Source organism: Humulus lupulus, chromosome X (assembly GCF_963169125.1).
Source record: "Humulus lupulus chromosome X, drHumLupu1.1, whole genome shotgun sequence".
NCBI classification, from domain to species: domain Eukaryota; kingdom Viridiplantae; phylum Streptophyta; class Magnoliopsida; order Rosales; family Cannabaceae; genus Humulus; species Humulus lupulus.
The window spans coordinates 33,970,454-33,979,811 of record NC_084802.1 but is presented as its reverse complement, the minus strand read 5'-3'; positions in this window follow the sequence as shown (position 1 = coordinate 33,979,811).

Here is a 9,358-nt window from a genome sequence, read left to right as displayed (position 1 = left end):
GATGGAGTCCCTAGACTCAATTGAGGAAATATGAGAACGAGCCCAACTCCGAGTCGCGGCGTACCAGCAAAAGGTCGCCCGGTATTTTAACTCAAAAGTGAAAGAAAGGAAATTCAACGTCGGTGACCTGGTGCTACGATGAGTTTTCTTAAATACCCGCGACCCCACTGCTGGAGTACTCAGACCAAACTGGGAAGGACCTTACCAGATTGAAGAAGTCCTTCATCCGAGCACCTACAAACTTGCACGCTTAAATGGAGATCTCGTTCCACGCTATTGGAATGGAGAACACCTGCGCAATTATTATCAGTGAACAGTCCTTAAAGGACTGGCTTGTATTAATTTTTACTTTTTACAAGTTTCGAAAAAGGGTTAGCCACGTTGTATGGCTAATCGTTTATAATGTAAGATCTTTTTAAGATCACTCGTACAGACATGATTAGTCCATTTTTAATACGAGATTATAAGAAACTGTGCGCAACCAGTCATTCTTGCCAACCTTTGTAAATTTATTTTTACAAGTATTTGTTCATTACATGTGTTGTTTTGTTGTATTATGTGTTATGTTTACTATCGAGCAGTAGTGTTCGCACAGGTCGTGGTCAAGGCAAGTGACCAAGGACCTAAAGCTCCTCGATCACTTGGGGGGCCCATAAGGTACATCGATAGTAAAGCATACCAAAGAGTATGTAAACACATGAACAAAATGAGTGAAAGCATGCTACGGTACTTAGAGTATTTTTCAAAATTTATGTTTTGATAAATCAAACAAAAGTACTATGCTAAGTTTGGTCATGCGAACAAATATTATAATAAAAGAAACATTATAATATCAAAAAAGCAATCTTTTACACCGCGAGCAGTATTGCTCGGATGTAATTTTTCTATTACAAGTAAAAAGCTTTTGCACCGCGAGCATTATTGCTCGGATGCAATTGTCCAGTTATAAGTAAAAAAGCTGCCCTTGCAGCAATAAAAATAAATTGTCTTTACAAACAAACCCGTGGGCCATAAAAGTAAAATAAAAATAAAAAATTTACTGGGCAGGAGGGTCTTGAGGATTTGGGGGAGTGCCCTGGTCGGCAGGAGGACCAGCTTCAGCATTAGCAGAAGGAGCCTTTGCCTTAGCCTTTTCCTTTGCCTCCAACCGGGTGGCGCACTACGCCATCAAACTTCTCTTCAACCGCTCGGAAAGATAGTTGAAGTTGGCCTCCTGGTTGTGCTTCCAGAAGTCATAAAAGCAGAGGAGGGTGGCCTCCTTGTACTTCTTCACGTTCGCGACCCCTTCCTCCTCAACCTCCTGCACTCGCCCCTCGAGCTCCCGCACCCACTCTTCAAGCTTCTTCGCCTCATCCCTGTTGGCGGTCAGATCGAGTTTGAGTTGTTTACACTCTTGGGTGTTAAGTACAGAACTTTCCCTCCATTTAGGCCGCTCCTTGTTGGCTCTCTTCAAGGCCCCTTGGCTGTCCTGAAGCTCTTGGGTGAGAGTGGCTTGGTCCTCGCACAGCTGTTCATTCAGCTTGGATAGCTCCTTGTTCTCCTCGAGCAACTTTTTGTTCTCATCCCCAAGTGCTTGCTTAGCCTGAGCAAGCCGGGAGTCGAAGTTCTGTCCACGGGAAACCAACGCCCCAGCACGGCGCCAGCTAGCAGTTAAAGACAGCAGCCCCTGAAGACAAAAAATGAAAAAGTAAGGAAAAGAAGTCAGACATAAATGATGAAACAGCAAAAGATGACTTACGCTGACTATCTCATTCAACCATCTGTTGATGATTTGGTCGACCTCCATTGAGGTAGTTTCGTTGATGGCGGCCTGGCTGTGTCCGTGCTTTGAGAGCTTGTATATCCTCTCCCTGGCCGACCCGACCATGAGGCTGGACAGGGAGCCTTCGGACAGGTTGTCCAAAGTCTCCTTGCCAGCGGCCCTAGAGGAGGGTTGTGGATTCTCAGGCGTGGGCGTCGACTGTTCGGTGGGGGGCGGAGGTGTCATGTTTTCCTTACAAGGGACGACGGTTGAAGTATCTTCTGTCCAAGCCTTCTTCGAGGGGGTCTTGCTGCTTTCCCCTCGAGCCCTTTTGCTATCCTTCTTCGGGACAGAAGAAGCAGCGGCGGCCTCGTAATGAGCGAAGACGTCTCCAGAGTCCATACTTGCACAAAAGGAAACAACTCGAGCAGTGAGATTAAGTGGCCATAGGGGGAACAGAGATAAAAGTAAAAGGATTACAAGCAAAGTACCCGAGCTACAACTACTGGTCGTAGCAATATTTACTGAACTACCTAGTTCCTGGAAGAAATCTGAGTTTAAAGAGGGAGCATTCCTAAAGTTACCGTCCCCATCAAATAGATGAGAGGGAATTGGAAAATTATTTAAAAGCAAGATTATTGTACCGTTTACATCCGACGAATCGTTAGAAAGTTCGGTAGGCTCGACAGCCTTTTGTTTTCCCTTGCCCTTGGGGACTGAAGGTTCCTCTGCTTGGGGGGGATGGCAGGTTCCCTGATCGTAACCCCAGTTGGCCGCCTCCAAGGAGGCGCCTGAGGTTGCTGCTCGGGTTCCTGTTCGGGTTTTGCGTCAGCTTGAACATTGCCCACCGAGGGTTCGTTCGTCGCAGATTGAGATCCCCAAAGGCCGACCAGTCTAAGGTTGCCCTCGTTGACTAGGATTTTTACACTCTTATCAGCATTTGGCATGTTGGCTAAGAGTGTTGCCCTTGACTCCATCCCTGGAGTAGGGGTTGGACGTAGCCACGGGCCTGGAACATGATAGATGTCAAGATATTATGACAGAAAGACACTAAGTAAAGAAGCTGCTCGCGTAAGAATTTTTACCTCCTCGGGTGAAAGCCAGGTTGTCCGCAGCAAGGTCAGGTGTGAGGAATTATTCGTGGTGATACTTCCCCACATTAGAAATATGGGTGGTGTCGGACAAAAAAGTGCGTCCGGACTTCTGATGGCAGAAGTGAAAGAATCCCGTACCATTTTGGTTGAGGTTGGATTTAAGGTCAAAGAGAAAATTGACCTCATGGGGGGAAGGTACTGGCCATTTTTTCAGCTTATAAAGGATATAGAGTGCGGCCAGCATTCTATATCCGTTCGGAGTGATTTGAAAGGGGGCTACACCAAAATAATTAGCCACCCCCTGAAAAAATGAGTGAAAAGGCAGGGTGGCACCTGCCTCAATGTGGAACCTCGACCAGGCGCTGTAGGCCCTGCCTGGCAGGTTGGCGCGCTGATCGATAGATGGTTTGACTACGGTCACACCCGTCAGATTGTATGTGTTTAGATAGTTGGCAATCATCCGCAGTGTCACCGTACTTTGAGGAACGACGTGCTACGCCACGTCTGGCTGGTCGACATGGCGGGGGCGGGCACGCCTTTGGACATCGGTCTCTGGAGCAAATTCGCCTCGACCACTGGTCGAGGGGGCATCAGCAGAAGGCTGGCCTGAAGAGTTAGGGTCATTCCTTTTTCGAGCTTTTGTTTTGGTTCGGGCCATTCTTTGGTTGGGGACTGGAGGACGGTTTGAACTAGGGCGAGAAAAAGGGATTTCCTGTATCAAGGTAGATAGGTCTCTTCGCCTTCGAGCAGTTGGGCCAAGAGATCGTCTTCAATAGGTCTTTCTCCTCCCCAAGGGTCTTGCATAAGAACTGCAAACAGACAATGGAGGAGATAAGACACAATTTGCGAAGTAGTGTGGAAGATTGGGATAACGTTGCTCGCGTCTAAAAAACCAGCAGCATCCTACTCCTACACTAAGATTCGGCAGTAATAGTTTGAAAAACGGATCAAAGAGGAAATAAACCGTTTTCTGAAAGAGAACTGCTTCGACTCCTAAAGGGCGGGAAAAAACTCAGTTTTTTCACCTAGCTTAAAGGTTGAATTTTTACGTCGATCTTACGCCCTAAGCATATGATCCTTACTATCAAACTAAGTCCTAACCTACACAAATCATAAAGACACCCTATTACTTAGCAATGGAAGGTTTATAAAAAAGAAAAAATCCTCATGAAACCCTATTCGAGAACACAGAAATCACAGAGCATAGAAACGGTGTGCATGGCATAAATTTAGAAAGACAGTGATTACCTGAGCAAAGATGGAGGTTCGGAAGAGGATGAAAAAGTTTGAGTCAGGAAGATCCTCAGCTAGGAGACTGTTTGGTTTCGAAGCTCTGTAGGCAAAGTTCTTGAAGTTCTTGGCAAAGACGGTAAGAAAAACCTTTTTGAGAAGGAAAATGAGGTATTTATGGAGACCGAGGTATGGCTAAAAAGTAACAATCATTATTTTTTAATTCTCGAAACGTGGGGAAGTGTATAAGCCGTCAATTTGTTTCTTGAAAACTGAAAAGGCTTGATTAGACATAATTATGTCACGATTTTAAAAAACGCACGGGGATTCTGACAGGCATCGTGGGGATATGAACGGTTGCTTCCTTAAAGTTTCTTTATTGCTGGTCGCACTAAACAAACTTGGGGGGCAAATGTTATCCAAAAAACATGCATGGATGACATGGCAAATATTTAGTACACGTGGCTAACATCTGGCAGAATTTGTGCTCGACTATCGACCAGAAAGACATCTAGTATCACGACGTTCGATCTCTTCATACGACCATCCTAGTCGTACGAATGATATACGCGGAAAAGATCTTATGCAGTTATGATAGTATCCGAGATTATCTCCCATGATTTCTGGAGTATCCGATTATTTAGGAAATAATATCTGTAACAAATTAATGTAAATCCTCCTTGAGCCTATAAATAGAGAATGAGGGCTCAAGGGAAGGGGATCTTCTTCTTCTTTCTTGCTTTCAGATCACTAGAGATTAGAGTTATCCTATTAGATATATTGTATTATTCCTCAGAGGTTGTTGAAACTCATTGAACCCTAGTTCTTTGATCACTCCTTTGAGTCCTATATCAATAACAATTCAAGTGGACGTAGGTTATTACCAGATTCTGGGGCCGAACCACTATAAACCCTTGTGTTCTTTGTCATTTCGTCATCACATTCTTTCCAACGTGTTTTTCCACATCAAGAAAATTTGACTCCGTGTCAGTTGGCTAAAATCAGGGTCAACATTTTCTATTGATTTAATTAATTAAATAATTATTTAAATCCTTTATCAAATTAATTATTTATAATTTGAACCTTGATTTAAACTTATTTATTAATTTAGATACCAATTTATCTTAATTAATAAATCTGCCATGATTTATCTTTTCTTCTCAAAATTACATAACTCTGTGAAACTATCCAAAATTGATCTGGTCAACTTTGATAATTCTAATTGATAATTAAATCAATTAATTGAGACTTTCTAGATGATTTTATCCAAGGTACAATGGGGACCGTGGGCCTATGAAATCAAGCTCCAATAAGTTATCATAAATCTAACAAATAAATTTACTAACTTATTAATTCCTCGTGACTCCACTATAGACTCAGAATTGCACTCTTGAATTCATAGAACACTCTATAACAAATATAGATACATTATTAATTATCCATTGTTACAACCACAATTTTCACTCAATCCTCTATAGATGGTCTACAATGAGATAGGACTACAATATCGTTTTACCCCTTATTGTATTTTATCCTTAAAACACTTAGTTCCTTGTAAATGATATTTCAGTAAACTAATTTAATTACTAAAATGAGATCTCTATCATTTAAGACCTTGAGCCAAACTAAAAGGAAACCATTTTTCACTTCTTCATCAGAAGCTATAGATGTTCATATCTATGATTAACACTCCCACTCAATTATACTACAGAGTTCCCAAGATGTAAGTATGGTCTAGTCCGTAGGGTAAGCTGGTAACGAACAAGTCAAAGAACTCAAATAATACAATCAGTTAGAATACTAATGTAAAGAACGCCCTAAGCTAATACTTATAAAACATTCGTATAACATAGTTTGTAAAAGAATACCACTCATTATCAAAGTCTCAGTGGGGACTTGCTTAAAAACCATGCAAGTTGGCGCCATTAGTTTTAAAAGAAAACATAAATTTTATGCAAAGTTCAAAATAAACAAAATTAAATAACTGAGTCCCACTGATAATTAGGAAAGTCTCTTAAAACAAAACATAATTTAAATGGTGTTCTACGATGATCGTTTTTTCGTCCATAGGATTACCCCACGCCATACACCCCATGATGATAGAACTCCTCACGTCACCACGCGTGCCATAAAGAAATCTTATTTGCTACCTGGAAGGAAAATAAGGGGGTGAGCTAAAAGTCCAGTAAGGAAGTACAAACAAATAAGCAAGTAAGAATACAACAAACACAAACACTAACGTTCATCTAAAACATCATGGTATATCATAACATAATCGTAACATATCATCATATCATAACATAATCGTAATATATCATCATATCACAAACATACAGCATACATGATGAGCATGGATCGCTAGTTGTCCATGTCACCCTATGAGGTAAACAGGAGTCTCTGGTCCTTGAATAACCTCGGCGCGTCCGCCCTAGGAGTTACGTCTCAATGTCCTTAGTAACTCGTCGATGTATCTAACATCGTAATCTGTTTGATGTATCTAACATTGTAATCTGTTTGATGTATCTAACATCGTAACTTGTTTAATGTATCTAACATCCATACACATATCATATTCAACATATCATCACATCACGACATTCATATTTCATAACAATTCATTCATACAACAGTCTTACCATTCATAGCATAAAATCATAGAATCTATCTAACTTCCTTACCTCAGGTCCAAGCTAAGAAATTTTCACAATCTTTCAACAAGCCTATATCATAATCAAAACAACATTTCTTAGGTTCATAAAATTACTATTTTGCCCTTCCATACAACTCATGTGTGCATGGACCATGCACACATAATAACTGTTACACATAACATGCAATTATCCTTAATTGCACATAAAGCCATAAAAGAATAATGCTCATTTTACCTATTTTACATGCATGACCCTTTTATAAAAATCACTTAGTTGAATAATAAACATAATTTTGGACGTAAAAGTGGAGTTGCATGTAACATGCATACGTGGGAACATTACGTAATTGTGACGTTTTCAAAAACGATAATTCTACATTTCTTACTTTTATTGTTTAAAAATAGACATATAACATGCTTTATTTTTCTTAAAATTCTAAGTTGATTAAATTTCTCAAAACATTATTTTATTTTATAAAATAATTTGATTTAGCTTAAAAATAAAATATGTGGCAATTTCATTCATTAATCTCAAATTACAAGGAATTAACCAAAAACTTGGAATTAATTAAAATACTTATTTTAATATGTTTCTTTAGAAAAATAAATTTTATCATTGTGTTACATAAATGATGTGAGAAAATATATTTTTAAGTGTGGAAAATATATTTTTATTTAAATTATTTAAGACTTAGTTTTATGTAACATAAATCTATATGTGATAATTAAATAACCATTTTTAACCTTTTTAAAACAAATTTTCAGCCATCATTTATTTTCTTCAAAAATCACAAATAAATAGAATCTAAATATTTTTCTCAATTAAAATAAAGGAAAATCATAACTTATCAAAATATGAATTCCTACCATTTTAAAATACCACTTTTCAATATTACCATAACTTAGGAAAATAATTTGTTCCAAAATCTCATCAAATTCATTTTAGTGAAACTCACTTCACATTTTCTTACAAAAATTCCAGCAACTATTTTTATCTTTAAAAATCACCATATTCAATTTAAAAACTCATATTTTCTCAAAAATTCAATAAAAATTCTGTAGGTAATTATTTGAGTAAAATATCATTTTAATAGGACTTAAAATCTCCTTTTTAATTTCATAAAATTAACATAACATCAAGGACATTACTTATGCATGCAAATCATTTTTAAATCAAACTTTTATCCAATTATTTACAAAAATCAGCAAGCTTAATTTCTCATGAGATTCATCTTTTATCCCAAAACTTTCACATAAAATCATACATGTCCAAAATCTCATCATACTCTTATCATATACATAATTCTAAGAATATTACTAACATATTCACATGAAATCTTATAAAACCCATTTTTTTCTATTCCATTAAATCTACACATGAAATCCAACAACAATAACAACGCCAATAACATACATAAATTCATAAACACCATATCTCATAAACATGCCTTTATAATAACCCTAACATATTTCTTATCATATTTCTAAAATCATCATTTACCATTTACATAAATCAAAGATTAAAAAGATAACCATAACAATATAAACATAACATATATCCTCATTATAAACCCTATCAAATCCATTTTCTCAATCATACCCATGAACCCTTTTTAAACAAATCATATTCTCTTAAAAATACAAATCATAATCATCAATCCTACAATAATCAACCATTAGCATCACCATCAAAAACCTCAAAGATAAACCCATCAAAACCAATATATAGGCTAAGAAAGACCATTACCTCTCTTGATTGTAAAATCAAGAACACAATATGATCAACACCCAAACTTCACACCCCTTGTTCAAGCCTAGGGTTTTATTTGAAAACCACCATGAGGAGGAGAAAGAATCCAATCACACACAACAAATAAACAAAGTCAATAACATATAATCAAGAAAAGAGATTTGACAAACCAAAAATACAAGAAAACATACTCTAAAATGGGTTCCTCTTCACCTTCTTCTTCTTTCTTCCTTTCTTTCTTCTTCTCCCTCTCTCTCTACATGCCACTCTCTCTCTCTCTCTCTCTCTCTCTCTCTAGGTCACGGCAGCCACAAGGAAGAATGCCCTTCTCTTCCTTTCCTTTCCCCTTTATTCAACTCTCTCAATAAAGCCTCACCAACACAAAATGGTAAGTTTCCTTTTTTCTATTTTATTTTCTCATAATTCCTTTTTATTTTTCTTTTATTATAAAGGATTGGAGTCAAATGATAGTTTCCCAAAATGTCTATCCTCATCCAATTAAATTTTTATTCTCTTAAAAGAAAATGGAAAAATATCAAACAATCCCCTAATTTCTTACACTACACGTCCACCCTCTCTCCATATCCTTTATTTTCTTTTTTTTATTATTATTTAATTTCCTACTTATTAAAATAAACTACCCAAAAATATCAATAAATGGCAATTATAAAATGTGTAGAAAATCCACACATGTGCACCCTATTACCATATACTAGCACACACTAAAACACTAGGGTGCATCACTATCTACCATGCACCTTAGTGCATTCAACCATAACTCACATAATTACATCAATTATCACACTTATTTAAAATGTAACACTAATAGAAAAATAAACATGTTACACAATTAATCACTTATTAAATTAATTAACCAAACAAACAATTAACAA